Source organism: Ruditapes philippinarum, unplaced genomic scaffold (assembly GCF_026571515.1).
Source record: "Ruditapes philippinarum isolate M1 unplaced genomic scaffold, ASM2657151v2 ctg323_1_1_1_1, whole genome shotgun sequence".
Lineage (NCBI taxonomy): Eukaryota > Metazoa > Mollusca > Bivalvia > Venerida > Veneridae > Ruditapes > Ruditapes philippinarum.
The window spans coordinates 188,408-206,324 of NW_026856025.1; the positions used below are offsets into that span (position 1 = coordinate 188,408).

At 32.7% G+C, this 17,917-nt stretch overlaps 1 long non-coding RNA gene across 1 annotated transcript; it reads left to right on the forward strand.

Moving 5' to 3' along the window:
* The first annotated feature begins 1,378 nt into the window (after nucleotides 1-1,378).
* On the forward strand, nucleotides 1,379-17,143 carry LOC132745160 (uncharacterized). Its single transcript, XR_009627801.1, has 2 exons — nucleotides 1,379-3,094; nucleotides 3,228-17,143. It is a non-coding gene; the product is annotated as an uncharacterized LOC132745160 (long non-coding RNA).
* The last annotated feature ends 774 nt before the right edge of the window (nucleotides 17,144-17,917 follow it).

Here is a 17,917-nt window from a genome sequence, read left to right on the forward strand (position 1 = left end):
TCAAATACAAGCCCAGGGGTGAAAATTGGCCCCGCCCCGGGGGTCATTGATTTTCTTTATATGTGTTTAGCAAAAACTTTAAATCTTCTTTGAAAAAACCCAAATAGCTAGAGTTTAGATATTAAGCATGAAACATCTTCTAGTAAGTGTCTACAAAGTTTGTTCAAATAAAAGCCCTGGGGTCAAAACTGGCCCGGCCCCAGGGGTGTCATTGTTTTTAACTATATGTGGATAGTAAAAACTAAAAAAAATCTTCTTTTAAAAAGCCCAATGAGCTAGAACTTAAATGTTTAGCATGAAACATCTTCTTATGCGTGTCTACCAAGTTTGTGCAAATAAAAGCCCTTGGGTTAAATTGGCTCTGCAACAGTGGGGGAGTGGGGGTTGGGGGGGGGCCTATATACAGGTGAGCGACCTCAGGGCCATCATGGCCCTCTTGTTCAAAAATGTTGACGTTGAAATTTGGGTGCCAAGAAAGTCATGCCTGACCCCATATACCAGCTATAATCATTCGCAGAGTAAACAATAGACTATCCTAAATTTCAGCATTTGTTGCTAAGATATTGTATATCATGTTAAAAATCAAAAATTAAAACACCCAAGCTTTTATCTGATTTAAATCACGTCATGTACATATCTGTCCGGACACGTGGTACTGTAGTGTAGACAATTTAGGTCATTTTGATACCCTCCTTGACGAGCCATAAATATAAGTGTCAATACAATCAGAAATAAACAATCTAGTTTGTTAGTTAGGAGAAGAACCTAGCTGTACTGTCTAGAATTTTTAGGTCTCTAGGTTTGAAATTATTAAATTTGAATGGAAAAATGTTCAAAAAGTGTCCGGTTGATGGTCCCGGACCAGTAGCAACATCAAATGAAACTCTACAAAAAGTATTCAAATTATAGCCCTGGGGTCCAATTTTGCCCAACCATAGGGAGTCATTGATTTTCCTTATATGTATATAGTAAAAACTTAAAAGATATTCTTCTCTGAATTGACAAAAGCTAGAGGTTAGATATTTGGCATGAGACTTTGTGTAGTGGACCTCAACCAATATTTTTCAGATTATAGTCCTGAGGTAAAAATTTGCTTTTCCCCGGGGGACAATGATTTTCATTATATACATTTAAGGTATTAGGACCCTAATGGGTACTATCAGGAACTAAAAAATTGACATCATAGGTCATATGTATACCTTAAAGTACACCTGTATGCAAAATTTAAACAAAGTTTACCGTACGGAAATCAAGTTATGGCCAATTTTCTGAACTCAAGCTAGGATGTTATGAGGGCTCTTTTTTATACGCCCGTTTGAAAAACGGGACGTATTATGGGAACGCCCCTGGCGGTCGGGTGGGCAGGCGGGCGGGCGTCCAATTTTGTCCGGAGCATATCTCCTACATGTAAGGAGGGATTTTAATGAAACTTCATAGAAATGTTCACCACTATGAGGAGCAGTGTCGCGCACATGAACCAGGTCTCTAGGTCAAAGGTCAAGGTCACACTTAGAGCTCATTGAAAAATGCTTGTCCGGAGCAAAACTTCCACATATATAGAGGGATTTCAATATTACTTGGCACAAATGTTCACCATTGTGAGGCGGAGTGTCGCGTGTAAGATTCAGGTCCTTGCGGCCAAGGTCAAGGTCACACATAGAGGTCAAAGTTCAGATAAAAAATATGAAGATGTGTATATGGACCATTTAGTCATCATTTATTGAGGGATTGTAACACAAATGGTCATTATCAAGACTATGGCTGTGATACATATAATTTAGGTCAATATATACAAGGTCAAGGTCACTAAAGATGATGAAATATCCAGATTTTGTAAATAGAATTTAATCAAAGGGCGACAACAAAGTTATTACTTTGTTCATAAATGACTTACACAATTACTCCCCTTGATCTACTTTCACTTTCAATTCTAAAAATAGAATTTAATCAAAGGCATAAAATAATCCTCTTTCTTGGACTTGAGTATGTTCTAAAGAATGTAACATTTATTTACACATGTTTCATTCATTGGTCAAGATTCTTAACTGTGATAACTATGGTGTTCTGTAGACTTGGTATTTGTTCATAAAGATCATACAGTAATTACCTTATCAAATGTAAATACTTTCCCATAGAAATTTAATTATATTTTAATTTTCAAGTAAATATCAGTTCAGCTCATTCAAAGATTAAGAATTGTAATGAAATGTATTTCCCTAGAATAAAATCTTAAATCAGAATTTTTTAGTTATTAAATTACAATTACATGTACTTTTTATCTTCCCTAGTACTGATTTGTTTTAAGGTTCATTTAACAACACAGTGCCAAGGATAAAAACTTGCTTGCTAGATAACACTTATCCATAATGCCCCCATCTCCATCTAAAGCTTTCGTAAACGGGCGTATTTTGTGACTATGGCACCCTTGTTTAGAAATGAGGAACCTTTAAATAATCTGCAATAACATTCTAATGAAAAATGTTTTCCCATTAATTTTTGGTAAGAAACAACCATTCAGCTAACAATCCACATAAGCAAAATTATGGTTTCTACTAAGAATTTATGAAATCTGTATAAAAATGTTACCCTACCCCACCCATTTTTACCACGTGTCTGACCATTTTTCTACTTAGGGAGCCTAATTTAAAAAATTCTTAAAATTTACCCAAATGATTGCCTGTTTTCAAAGTTTCCCTAAATTTTTAAAAAAGTATATTGGTTGATCTTGTAAAATATGAAATACTTTTACCGTCGAGTTTTGATTATATTACACTTTGAAAATATCAGGTACCATATTTATTACTAGATTTAGCATAATTTAGCCAATAAATACCTATATAAATTAAAAAATCAAAATTAAACACTTTTTTCTTTCCAAATGGGACATGAGAGATACATAATGTTAAAAGAAAAAAAGAAAGAAAAAAAAAGTTGACCCTTCTGGGGATTGAACCCATGGCTCTCATTTTCAATGTAGTTAACAGTAGTTTTAGCCTATTTGAATACTCTTCAAAGCGGAGGTAATACATTAGGGTGCTAATACCTTAAAAAAAAATCTTCTCTGAAAGTGCAAGGCCTAGAGTTTACATATTTTGTGTGAAGCATCATCTCATGAAACTCTTAAGAAAATTCCCTTGGGCCAAAATTGGCCCGCCATGGGGTTCATTGAATTTCATTGTATACAAATAGTAAAAACTTTAAAAAAAAATCTTCTCTGAAAGTGCGAGGCCTGAAGCATCATTTAATGAAACTCTACAAAAAGTATTCAAATTATAGCTCTGTGGTCAAAATTGGCCCCACCCGGGGTCATTGATTTTTCATTATGTACATACAGTAAAAACTTAAAAAATCTTCTTTTTTGAAGAAACAAGGTTTAGAGCTTTCATATTTGGTAAATGATATAATCTTTATATCCTCTAACAAAGTTGTTCAGTTTGCCTGTAATAAAAATTGGCCCCATCAGGAGCATTAGGGCCAATTAGGTTTCCAAATATTGAAAACATTTTAGTGACTACTGTTTCAGTCCAAATATCTTGGAAATTGGTCAGAAAAGTTGTTTTGATGATTTCTAGGGCTATTTGGGATATGGGTCATCTGGGGTCAAAAACTAGGTCACACAGCCCAAATTATGGAAAACATATTTACATTCTAGGTAATATTTTCATCCCAAATATCCTGAAAATTTGGTCAGAAAGGTTGTTTTGATCATTTCCAGCTCAACTTTGAACATGAGTCACCCGTTAAATAGAAAAACTTTGTAATCTCTCTAGAAGTTACATTTTTAGCCCAAATATCCTGGAAATTGGTCAGAAAGTTCGTGTTTTTTTATTATTTCTAGTTCAGGTTTGAATATGGGTCATTTGATGTCAAAAAAAGGTCACTGCACAATAAAATGTATATATGGAAGAACCTTATTAACATTTCCACTATTTCAGGTGCACATATGAATGTTATGATATCAGTTTAACTTTATGGCATTATATCTGTCTTTCATTCATTGCTTACAAAATTAATTCAGAGCCTCAATAATCAGGTGAGAGATAGGTCCTCTTGTTTTATTTTAGCTCGTAGAATTGTATGTATTATACATGTATATAAATGACCACAAAGGAAAGATATCGTGAAAAAAAAAATCAACTTTTTCGCAGTCTTTGTCTTAAGAGACTGTTGTATTAAAAGACTATTTTTGGTGTTTACCTTGTATAGTTGCTTAATACAAGTTTCACTGTAATGGAAAAACTTGAAATGTTTGTTTTCAAGACCTACCCCTTTGATACTTTTGCATGAAGCATTCGTTACCAAGTTGGCCTGTAATGGGTTTGTTCAAATCATGATCTTTTAACGTCATTGGTATTTAAGCTATAACCTTCATATATGGAGGTATGATACATTTGAATATTATTTATCAAATGGCATGCGGATATTTGATCTTGAACCCAATTTGCCTGTCTGCTTAGCTCAATAGGGAGTTTCAGATTAGTTGTTAAGGAGGCATTGGTTCGGTCCTTAGTTAAGGCGTAATCCATGACAATTGACCTTGGAAATTTAGTGTATTGATCATTTTTCTGTCACTCATGTGGGACTGGTGGTCATTCACTTGCAGAGAAATCTGTAATTAGTAGTTAGTTATCCAGAAAGGCTGGTCAGGTGGATCAACTGCCGAGATATTACCCAAAAAATGTGTTATAAGTCAATTTTTTAAACATTCATAACTTTATTATTGACCTGCATATTTGAAAATGGTTTACATATGAACACTAGTTATACATTTGACATGCCCCAAACCCATATTCAAAATTGAGCATTAAAGTCATGGTTTAATTTCCAAATCTTCATATTTATATTTAGTCTTCTTTACATATGATGTTTTGTTTTACATGCTGAAATATTACCTTAAGTTGGAATTGATAATGATCATTGTTAGGTAATGTATTTATATTACAATTTTTCTCCTTACTATTACAAGGGCTGTCCCACAAAGTCTTAGACATCACTGTAAAATAATAAAAATATTGTAATGTTCCAGTCTTAAATAACTGCTCAAGTGTATGACCATCAATCTGAAGTAAATTAGGGAACATTATTTCTAGAAAATATACAAAATATATTTAAATATTTATACAGACTTAGTGAGTGTACATGGCCCAGGACAAAAATCAACTTTCTACAACCTTTACACATTATCTTAAAAACAAAACAAATGGTCAACAAAGTTTGAATATCCACCTGATTTTATGGCATTGACATTTATGGTATGTCTGATGCTATGTGAAATAATTTCAAAGTTAACACATCTTTACACTACTTCTATAATGCTATCATGACGTTTGGGCATGGGCAGCATAGCATTATCATGTAGTCTTAAAATTTGTTCTGAATTGAATGATGTCTTGCTGATTTTTTTGTTTGATTTTACATTCAGCAAAGGCTTACTAAATATGAGCAAAAAATCTTTGAGGAGCCCATTGAGTATTTTGTATTTAAACACTGTTGTCCATGACAGTCCTTAGTTTTCTATAATGGGGTGGCAATTCACAAATTCATCTTTTTAGATTTTCACTTTCTTGATAAAGAAGGAAAAAAATTGATTTTGTGTTAAAGCTTCATCCCGTTATTAATGTTTTTTTCATGTGAACTAGCATACATATTTTATGATGATTTTGATCCTAATATATCTTTAAAGAAACACATTTGTTGAGCATTTCTTGAATTGTTTCATTGTTTTAAAATGTAAGATAAGTTTGTGTGGTATCCCCTATTTTGTACAAGATCCTAGACTACATGTACACACTCTGTTTAGCAATATTTAAGAAACTTCCAAACATGACATCTGGAATCATTAATGTAAAGAATTGTTTAAGCTTTTAAAGTTAATGATTAAACCATTCAGTTATATAACTGAGTTATAAGTGATGTCTTCATGTAATTATATACTGTTGAGCTTGTCAGTTTTTGTAACAAATCTAGTAAGTGCTAATATTGTAACAATATGGTCAGAGAGGGATTATGGTCCAGATGTTAGTTTCTCACTTTCAAACTGTACAATATTACTTTTTATCTTAAAATTATATACCAGTATGTGAAGATGGTTGATAACTGTGTACATATGTTGGTGATTTTTTTTTTCAACAATGAATTTGATGATTAATTTGAAATTCATCTGTATAGTTGACTTATAGGTTATTGCACTCATAGTATATTAAACCTTTCAGGTTTCACTTCAAATTGTTAATTTATCTGTTTGAAATTTTCTGATATTATGGAATTATTTTGGTATATTTATGTTTAAATAAGTCTGTATCATTTAAAGTAAACTGCTTAATTAACCATTACCAAGTCTCCATTAGGCATTGGAAATATAGCTTTTGTTATCTTAAGTTAAAGGTTAAGCTGGCCATATTTTATTTATTAAACACTATATCAAAAGATGTTTGTTTTAAAAGTCTGCATTTGTTTTAAGTCTTCCTTTAAGTCATGTAATATAGGATTCTATTATTCTTTCAAACACTGTTCAAAAAGCTAATTGTTGGAGATTTTGTGCAAGAATAAATTGAGTTTGGATTGCAGTGTAGATGTGTTTTACTGTAAGACTAACAATGTTCTGCTCTCATGTCTCTCATTGGTATACATTAATTTGCCTGTTTGATGTTTTAATGTTGTTACATATCATATATAGTGGTTCAAGTAAATGCAGAATCAGTGTGTTTGTTCATCATGTAATTCTTCTCTTTTTGCAAGATATATGTTAATGTTTATTTAGTCTTGCCATTTCTTTTACCTCACTTCTTATGCTGGGACAGATGAGCTTTTAGGATTGTTGGCTGTCTGTTATCTACAATTCATTCAAACTACATCCCCTATAAATCCACCAGGCCAGATTTGATAATTATGGCTAAAATTTTCCTTACTTGAATCTCTACCAAAGTTGCTCAAATGGTGCCAATCCATTGCATATCTGGAATCTGTGTGTCTAAAACCATTATACCTAGACATTAGATATTAGGTATGTAGTATTATTTTATGAACCGCTATAATGATTGTTGAAATCATTGCCCAATTTCATATCAGTTGACCTAGATTTCTTGACCTAGTGACCTACATTTTTGTTAATGTTGCTGAAGCATTGACATTTAGACCTCATGACACTCAATTTTAATGACTTTTGTGCTTAAAATTTGGATCATTGATAATCCTTATATATATACGAAAAACTTAAAAAAACTTCTGTTAAAAAATCCAAATAGCTAGACCTTAGATATTAAGCATGAAACATCTTCTAATGGGTGTCTACCAAGTTTGTTCAAATAAAAGCCCTGGGGTCAAAATAGGCCCTGCCCCAGGGGGTCATTAATTTTTCTTATGTGTATATTTAGACATTTTTTTTTTTTAAAAACCCAAATAGCTAGAGCTTAGATATTAAGCAGAAACATCCTGTAGTGGATGTCTACCAAGTTTGTTCAAATAAAAACGCTGGTGTCAAAATTGGCCCCGCCCTGGGGAGACTTTGATTTTCTTTATATGTATATAGTAAAAATTTAAAAAACTTCTTTAAAAAAACACAAGGAGCTAGAGCTTAGATATTAAGAATGAAACATCTTCTAATGGTTGTCTTCAAAGTTTGATCAAATAAAAGCCCTAGGGTCAAAATTGGCTCGGCCTTGGGGGTCATTGATATTCCTTATATGTACATAGTAAAAACTTAAGAAATCCTCTTTAGAAAAACATAAGTAGCTAGAACTTAGATAGTAAGCATAAAACATCTTCTAGTGAGTGTCTATCAAGTTTGTTCAAATAAAAGCCCATGGGTCAAAATTGGCCCGCTCAGGGGTTTTTGATTTTCCTTATATGTATATAGTAAAAACTTAAAAAATCTTCTTTTAAATAACTTAAGGAGCTAAACATGAAACATCTTCTAGTGGGTGTTTTTCAAGTTTATTCAAATAAAAGCCTTGAGGTCAAAATTGGCCCACCCCGGGAGGTGGTTGATTTTCCTTATATGTCTATAGAAAAAAAAAATTTCTTTAAAAAAAAACCAAATAGCTAGAGCTTAGATATTTAACATGAGACATTTTCTAGTGGGTGTCTACCAAATGAAATTGACCCCCACAGGGTCATTGATTTTCCTTATATGTACACATCTTTTGGAACTATTGTTTTCCCTTAAGCAATAGCAACAAGTAATGTTTTTACACATGCACTATTTCAAAAACAAATATGAACTTTGTAATATCAGTTTTAGATTTTATATCTGCCTTTGTTTATAGTTAACAATATATTACTTGTTCCTTGTCATGGAGAGTTTCTATATTCAGGTGAGCGATTTCAGGGCCATCATGGCCCTCTTCTTGTTTATAATTATTATTATTATTCTTGCTATTTTGACACATTATAGGACAGGTGTGCGAAGAAGGGCCATCATTGTGCTCTTGCTTTATGGATCAACATTATTTATTTAATATATTTATTTGTTCATGAAATTGTAATTAAATCCATTGTATCATATTGAGCTTTTAGAACACCATGCCATCTGTCTGTCATTTCCATGACCATTATTTCTTAATAAATCACCAAAATTCTCTTGAAAAGTTTGATGTTTGAAAAATTACAATAAACTATTCTTAAATTGAGAAGTACATTGAAATTTTATTAAAATTTTCAATAGGAGTGTATATGAAGATGATTGTTTTATTTTTGTAACACCCTACTTTCACTGGTTGAAATTTACAATTATCTTCAGAACTGTAGATGTCTACAGTGGCTGTGTTTTGCCGAAATTTTAAAAATACATCTTGTTAATGGTCATTCATTGCATTTGAAACATTTTTTTGCACTTTATTATATTGAGATTGATTACCAACTGGCTGTGTTTATCCATTTCATTTTGTCTACAGCATCTTCTCAGAATTCATCAGGGTTATACAATTTTAGCTCAACATACTTTTTTAAATCCAAGGAAGATACCTTTTCAAAATTCTTCTCAGAAAACTGGTTACAAAAACCTTGACCATCTTGTCAAAAACCATTGTCCATTTTATATTATTACATCATAGAAATGTTCTTATTAATAGTCTAGAATAGCCCTAAGCATATAGTCTGATAAATCCTTACTCTGGTCTTTCATTTGAATAAATATAGATTTAACCACAAACATTGACATGACTCTTTTATTAATAAATACATTGTGGTGAAATTATTCTTGTAATCCACTAATGTGATAAGTAGACAGGTTAGGGTCATATAGGGATCTATCCATTGCCAATCGGGTCATCTTTTCTTACAAGAGGTCATTTGTTGGATATCTCTTTTGTAAAAAAAGTACTCATTAGCATTATTTAAGTACCCAATAATACTGAAGAAGTGAATAGAATTTACAGTTACTTTTGGTTCCTGGTACTCTGCAAAAGTCTACTTGTTTGCTCCCCAGTTTTACTTGTACCAATAGTTTTATTGTGCCCCCACTACTGGTAGGGGGGGGACATTTAGATTTACCTTTGTCCGTCAGTCGTCTTTCTGTCCGTTCTCTTTTTGTGTCCCACATAGCTCAAAAAGTAATTGACCTAGAGTCATGAAACCGTACAGGAATGTTGATCAGCATGTGTAGTTGTGCACCGGGGTATTTTCATGTGGATATTTTTAGTATTTTTAGAGTTATTGCCCTTGACTTAGTAAAAATTTCCAATTTTCAACTTGTCTCGCATGAAACTAAAAAAGTAATTGACCTAGAGTCATGAAACTTTACAGGAATGTTGCTCAGCATGTGTAGTTGTGCACCTGGGTATTTTCATGTGGAGTTATTGCCCTTGACTTAGTAAAAATTTCCAATTTTCAACTTGTGTCGCACGTAACTAAAAAAGAATTTGACCTAGAGTCATGAAACGGTTAACCTTAAAAGAATGTTGCTCAGCATGTGTAGTTGTGCACCTGGGTATTTTCATGTGGATATTGTTAAGATTTTTAGAGTTATTGCCCTTGACTTAGTAAAAATTTGCCATTTTCAACTTGTGTCGCACATAACTCAAAAAATATTTGACCTAAAGTCATGAAACCTTACAGGAATGTTGCTCAGCATGTGTAGTTCTGCACCTGGCTATTTTCGTGTGGATATTTTTAGTATTTTAAGAGTTATTGCCCTTGACTTCGTAAAAATTTACAATATTAAACTTGCGTTGCATGTGACTCAAAAAGTATTTGACCAGTATGCCTGAAAGTTTACAAGAATGTTGGTCAGCATGGGTACTTATGCACCTTGGGGTTTTCTTGTGGATTTATTCAGTATTTGTAGTATTTGCCCTTTACTTAATAAAAGATTTTTAGTTTTCAACTTGGGCACATGTAGCCAAAAAAAAATTTGACCTAGAGACATAAGATTGACAAATCCGTGGAGTGTGGGGGCACCCGTGTCCTATGGACACATTTCTAGTTAAAAGCAAACTTACTAGCCAATGTCAAGTCAATGATCTTGGCAACTGACCTAACAGCAACATATATTTCCTATGTGATATTTTGGTAACCAATTCCAGGAACTTGAATATATCTTAGTTTTATGTGCACAAGCTGCTTTATACTTCACAAACTTGGTAATCTATACAAGTTTATGATCTTGTCAGGTGACAGAGCTTTGACTTCCATTTTCCCCAGTTATTTCCCTTTTAGCACCTTGAAAATGGATATTGTTAACCTATTCTGGCAAGTTGGAGATACCATTAGTTTTATTATTGGCGTCCGCGCGGAAGCGCGGCGCCCCTTATGGAATGAAATCAGATTTTGTGAAAGGGCGACAGCAACTTCTCGAGCCTTTTAGTCGGTCATGATAAAAGCCGATCATTCCGATCGGTATGAGGGTGCTTGATTATTAATTAAGAATGAAATGTCGCGATATGTACAATGAATAGCGAACTGGAGAATTTCGCAATGCAAACATTTTCAAATGAAATAACCTTTTCCGTCAATCAATCGGCTCTTCGGGGTTTTTTAGTACACAGTGGGTTATTTTGTAATGTTATTGTTGTACATGTATCCGAAAGCTGTAAATAGAATGATTAATCCTATCGGTAATTCCCTGTCTCTCTCGGTCTATTTTGACCGGGATTTACTAGTGACCAGCGAATAGTATCATACGTTTATTGTCCGGTCTCTCCCGATTTTGGAGTAGATGTTTGATATCGTTACAGAACAGAACAAATATTTTACAGATAAATAAGCTTTTTTTCCAAAATGAATATTTGTCACTTAGTTTGGTTACACTCAGATTATTGATTATTATTATACATAAACATACAATTCGAAAAAAAAACCAGCAACAACAACAACAATAGCATGTTTCATTTTATCTATATGAGATAAAAACAATAAATATGTACAATGATTGAGAAAAAAGGTACATTTTTATGGTATTAATATGACACTATCAACTTTGAAACATTTTATTTAATGTTTAGTGTTTAGTAAAGATGACGAGGAATTATTCAAAGTTACAAATTAGATTTTATGAATTATTCAATTGATTGATAGTTTAAAAAATGATAAAGAAAAATACAAATGTACATGCCATTGGTTTAAGAATAAACAATATTATATATTGAAAGATTAACCATAATTTACTGACTTTTATTTCAGTTTTGATATGACAATTGAATTCTTAAAATTTATTTTACAATTTTAATAACAAAAGAGTAGTAAACGTAAAAACTCAGTATTAAAAAAGCACATAAAAACAAAAGAAAAGAAAACAATATTCATAAAATCTGTATTTTTTTATTATTAAAATAGATATTACAATTATTGTATAATAAAACTATTATGATCAACATGGTAATATAACCTGTGTCATATTTTTACTAAGTGTGAACAGATACCTTAAGAGCTAATAGCGATAACATAATAAGGGACAATTTCACAAGTGTGGTGTTGATCATGCGTTACACATATGAATTATAAATGATTGTATACATGTATATCCGTTACTATTAATAATCACGATCATAAAGAATAATTTACAAGTAATATTCTAATCTCTAGCATGCCAATCAAAGTTCATAATGAACTATGTTTTTCGTCCGTTCATTCATAAGTGATATACAATTCTGGTAAAAACCAATTAACCATTGAAAAGATTATAAGAATATCTTGTCATCATATGTCTACTAGTTCATCGTCACTTGCTGCATTTCTTGCTTGGACGCCCTTTGATGCTTTGCATCAATGCTTTTCTTGTTATCAATGGAATGGCTTCATGATATACAAATTTGCTTAACAATACATAGGCCCTGACCTTGGCATCTTGCATTTTTGCAGTATGCATTCTAAATAATTTAGCTTAGGTTATCCTATTTAAGCTGCTTCAATATAAATATGTTAGCAAGTCACACAGCTGCTTTACCCATTTTTAGTCCCCTTCCGCATAGCGGAATGGGGTTTATAAGTATGGCCTCAGTCTGTCAGTCCGTCCCTCTGTCCATCCGTAACACTTTCGTGTCCACTCCATAACATTAAAACTGCAGAAAATTTTTTGAAATAACTTGGCACAAGTGATCACCATAATGAGATGATGTGCAGAGCGCAAAAATTGGGTTGCTGCCCCCAATACCAAGGTCACACTTAAAGGTCAAATGTTAAAAAGTCTTCATTTCATAATAAAGAGTCTACATAAACATTTTTGTGTCCGCTCCATAACTTTTTAACCGCTGAAAATGTTTTGAAATAACTTGGCACAACTGATCACCATTATGAGACGATGTGCAGAGCGCAATAATTGGGTTTCTACCCCCAAGGTCAAGGTCACACAGGTCAAATATTAAAAGTCTACATTTCGTGTCCGCTCCATAACTTTTTAACCACTGAAATTTTAAAAAGATAACTTGACACAATTGATCACCATTATAAGAACATTTGCAGAGTACAATAATTGGGTTGCTACCCCCATAGTCAAGGTCACACTTAAAGGTCAAATGTATAAAAGTCTACATTGCATGTCCCCTCCATATCATTTAAACCTCTGAATATGTTTTAAATAGCAAGATAACTTGGCAGAAATAATCACCATTATGACACCATTGGCAGAGCACAATAATCAAGTCAAAACCCTTAAGGTCAGGGTCACACTCAAAGGTCCAATTTAAAAACATCTATTTTTCATGTCCGCTCTATAGAACTTATAACTTGACAATTCAAAGGTTTTAAAATTACTTGGCACAAATGATCCCCACCATGACACAATCTGCAAAGCTCAACATCCAGATCGCTACACCCATGGGCAAGGTTATAAGTTCTCCATAACTTTTTGACTTTATGGAAGATGGCACAAAAAACCACCATCGTGAGATTATGTGCTTATGATATGCGTGACACAACATCAAGGTCATGGTTGGTAAAAGGTCAAGAAGTACACATTCATGTTCACTGCGGAAGGGGATTTAGCTGTCCTTCAGACTGCCTTGTTCAATTTTTAGCTCACCTGTCACAGAGTGACAAGGTGAGCTTTTGTGGTCATAATTCGTCCGTCCCTCCGTAAACTATTACTTTAAACGACTCCTCATAAACCACTAAGCCAATTTCATTCAAACTTCACAGGAATGTTCCTCTAAAAATTGTGAAAAGAATCTAATTCCATGCAGAACTCTATTTGGCATGAAACTTCTTCAAGTGAGTGTCTACCAAGTTTGTTCAAATAAAACCCTGGGGTCAAAATTGGCCCCGTCTAGGAGGGGGGGTCATTGATTTTCCTTATATGTATATAGGAAAAACTTAAAAAATCTTCTGTCAAAAAACTTTAATAGCTAGAGCTTAGATATAAAGCATGAAACATCTTTTAGTGAGTGTCTACCAAGTTTGTTCAAATAAAAGCCCTGGGGTCAAAATCTGCCCCACCCAAGGGGGTCGTTTATTTTCCTTTAATGTGTATAGTAAAAACTAAAAAATCTTCTTTTAAAAACTCAAAGAGCTAGAGCTTAGATATTTGGCATGAAACATTTTCTAGTGAGTGTCTACCAAGTTTAATCAAATTAAAATAGCTAGAGCTTAGATATTAGGCATGAAACATCTAATAGTGAGTGTTTGTTCAAATAAAAGCTCTTGGGTTTAAATTGTCCCGTCCCGGGCGGTCATTGATTTTTCTTATATGTATGTAGTAAAAACTTAAAAAATTGTCTTTTAAAAAACCCAAAATATGAAGTAGAAAAATCTAATGGGTTTCTACCAAGTTTGTTCAAATAGAAGCCCTTGGGTCTAAATTGGCCCGCCCCTTGGGGTCATTGATTTTCCTTATATGTACACATCTTTTGAAACTGTTGTTTTCCCTTAGCAATAGCAATCAGTTATGTTGTTTTTTTCACACGCACTATTTCAGATACAAATATGAACTTAGTGATATCAGTTTAAGATTTAGATTTTATATCTGCTTTTGTTCATAGTTTAGAATATTACTTGTTCCTTGTCATGGACAGTTTGAATATTCAGGTGAGCGATTTCAGGGGCATGATGGCCCTCTTGTTTCTTAACATTTAATTACGCTTGTTAAGTTGAATACATTGAAAGTTCTATTGGTACCTTAGGCTTCTTATTATATGCATTATTTTGCCAGTACAAAAGCCATGATCTTGGCAAATGTCAAAAATGATATATCTATTTTCCCAGTTACTTCTCCTTGATACACTTACTTCTTTTCAAAAAGAGGGAGATTTCAGAGTTTGAAATAAACAACGAAAGAAGGAAGTTCTGACATCAAAAATAGGGAGATTTATTAATTTGTGAAAATACCCATTATTTTAAGACAAATCTTCGAAAATATGGCTGCAGAAAATGAGAGTCTCCCGCTAAAAGTGGGAGAGTTCATATGTATGTATGCCAGGGTTCAAATTACAGTTCACATACAAACAAAATAGGATTGAATTTTGTAAGTTGCAAGTGATACCTAACACTCGCAAATTTTTTGGCTGAGAAAGAATATCATCACCGATGAGCAGCAAGATAGTAATGTCTGTAATATTTTAATGAAAACTTCAACTGAATGTCATTGATGATGGTGCATGATTTTTGCAGGTTTTGTTAACCGTACATGGACACTGCAAGCCAAAATTCAAACCCTGTATAATTCAATTTTGAAAGTTAATTTCTCATTTTGCAAGCTTGTTGATAAGTTTTATGTGGTAATTATTTTACAACATCATATTTCATCAACCATTAAAGATATTTGCTTGTAATTGCTCTCGTGTATTTGAGATCATAATGGGAGGTCACTATCGGTGACATGAATCTTGACCCTTTTCAACATAGAAAACTTGTGCAACATCAATCTTCTAAGCTACTGAAAATATTCACTTGGATCATAATTATAGAGGACATTCTCAGTCTTATAACTGTGGTATTGGTTTTGACTAAATTATGACCCTTTGTGAACTTGGAAAACTCTTGGTTACAGTTTTTTATGCATCATCGATCTTCAAGACCACTGAAGCTATCTTCATAAAATTTAATGCATTGCTTTGAGAACATAATTGGAGGTCACTGTTAAAAGCATGAATTTTTTATGAAATATTGCTCTTTGTGAATATAGAAAATTATAGTGTCAATATCAAAGATGCACAACTGACAGTGTGTCATGTATTTTTTTGAATGATATCTTCTTTTTGTTAATTCTTACATTATCCAGGCTCTTGTTTTACTGCAAAAAGTCAAGCATCCAGTCATCTATTGACTTTTTCTCCAGTTAACTTCATTATATGTATAGCAGCACTTTACTTTGACTGTATACTTAGTTCTATAAATAGATACATCCATAGCAGTCTATTGTAGTTAAATAAGATAAAAGAAATTTTCAAATTATTCTTAAACAAAATTTTTTTATGATGATTACTATGTTTAAATTTGAAGATCAGTTCAAAATATTTTTTTGATGACTATGACATTTTATTGAACCACATATGTGTACAACATACATTTGTCTATTGTATTTACTGTGAATTTTATCTGCATTTCAGAGCCTATGATTGTTAACCTAGGAGCTTATCAGCCTGTTCTGCATTTCCAAATTCATCAAAGCAATATGGCACAGCCATGTATATATTTTAATGTGATGTCCAGTATGTGATATAAACATACAATAACTCATGCTAAATTGAAGTGCTAAGCCAGTCAAATAGCATCAATGAAAAACATTTTTTTTTTACTGAGAACTTATTTAAGGTATGAATTAAATGAAATTTAATATTGTTACTGCTTCAGAGATTTGTATCATGTAATATTATTCAACTTGTTCAGTAATTCAGTATTAAGTATTTACTCAATAATTATAAGCTATATACAAGTGAAAAAAAAAGCTATGAGGCATAATTATGAAGGCTACAATAATTTTCCTTAAAGTTGGCATTCATTTTAAAATCAGCAGAAATGAAAATTGTTATAGTATTCCCCCTATGATTCCATGCTTTGTTCTTTTTGCTTATAAATTTTCCTAACCTTTTTTTAAGTGCTAACTAGCAATATAAACAATCTTTTAAGAACACAGTAATTAGGTTATACAAGAACTTGTTGAGTATAAAAATGTGTACGAAATAGGGTCTCAGTAAGATGGGGCAATATTGTAAATAAACACAAAGATAATTAAGATATTGTGTAGAGGTTATCTCTCCAACAAGTATACAATCCAGCAGAAAATCACAACAAGTGACAGTATTTTACTTTTTTACTGTACTTAAATTGACCCGCCATCATCTCCCTTTAGAAAATGTAAGGCCTTTTTGTATGTTTATTAGGGAATAAACAGTATTTATCATTAGCTATTGCAACAATGTTATTAATGACTGTGAAAACCAGATTACATTAGGGAATGATTACATTAGGGAATCCAAAATATCTTAGTTCCAGAGTAAGCTTTGTAATGTTGCTGCTGTATGAAGAATTATTGCAATTGTTTTGTGATTTGGGCTCACTTTTCTATAAATATGTTTATGTTCTTAACTGTTTTTCAATGGTATACAGTAATTGATTATACAGTATTACTATATATAAAGATAAACTATCATGTCATATTATAAAACTGTTATTATGATCTGTGTAAATAGTTTTTTTATTGAGAGGCCTTTATGTCAGGCTTCCTTACAAAACTAATTAACTATCAGTAATGTAATAAACATTTAAGAATCTAAAATCTTTTACCATTTTTAGCTCGACTATACGAAGTATATGGAGAGCTGTCCTACTCGCCCCGGCGTAGGCGGTGGCGTCGGCGTCCACATCCAGATTTCAGATTAAAGTTTTGGTGCAGTAAAATATTTTTCACTATAACTTTGTCATTTCTTAAGGTATCCACTTCAAACTTCAAATATATGTTCCTTATCATCAACCACGTCTTATGTGACAAGGTTCATAACTCTAGCGCCAATATTTTCAGATTTATCTCCCCTTGAACTTAGAATTTTCCTTAAAAAATACTATGTTTTTATGGTTACTTCTTTATTTCTTAAGGGATGAACTTCATACTTCAAATATATGTTCCTTATCATCAACCACATCTTATGTGACAAGGTTCATAACTCTAGCACCAATATTTTCAGGTTAATCTCCCCTTGAACTTAGAATTTTCCTGAAAAAATACTATTTTTAGCTCACCTGTCACAAAGTGACATGGTGAGCTTTTGTGATCACTTTTCGTCCGCCGTCTGTACGTCGTCCATCCATCCGTCCGTAAACTTTTACTTTAAACAACATCTCCTCATCCTCATAAACCACTAAGCCAATTTCATCCAAACTTCACAGGAATGGTCCATTGGTTGTCACCTTTAAAAATTGTTCAAAGAATTTAATTCCATGCAGAACTCTGGTTGCCATGGCAACCGAAAGAAAAAACTTTAAATATCTTCTTTAAAAAAACCCAAATACCTAGAGCTTAGATATTTGGCATGAAACATCTTCTAGTGAGTGT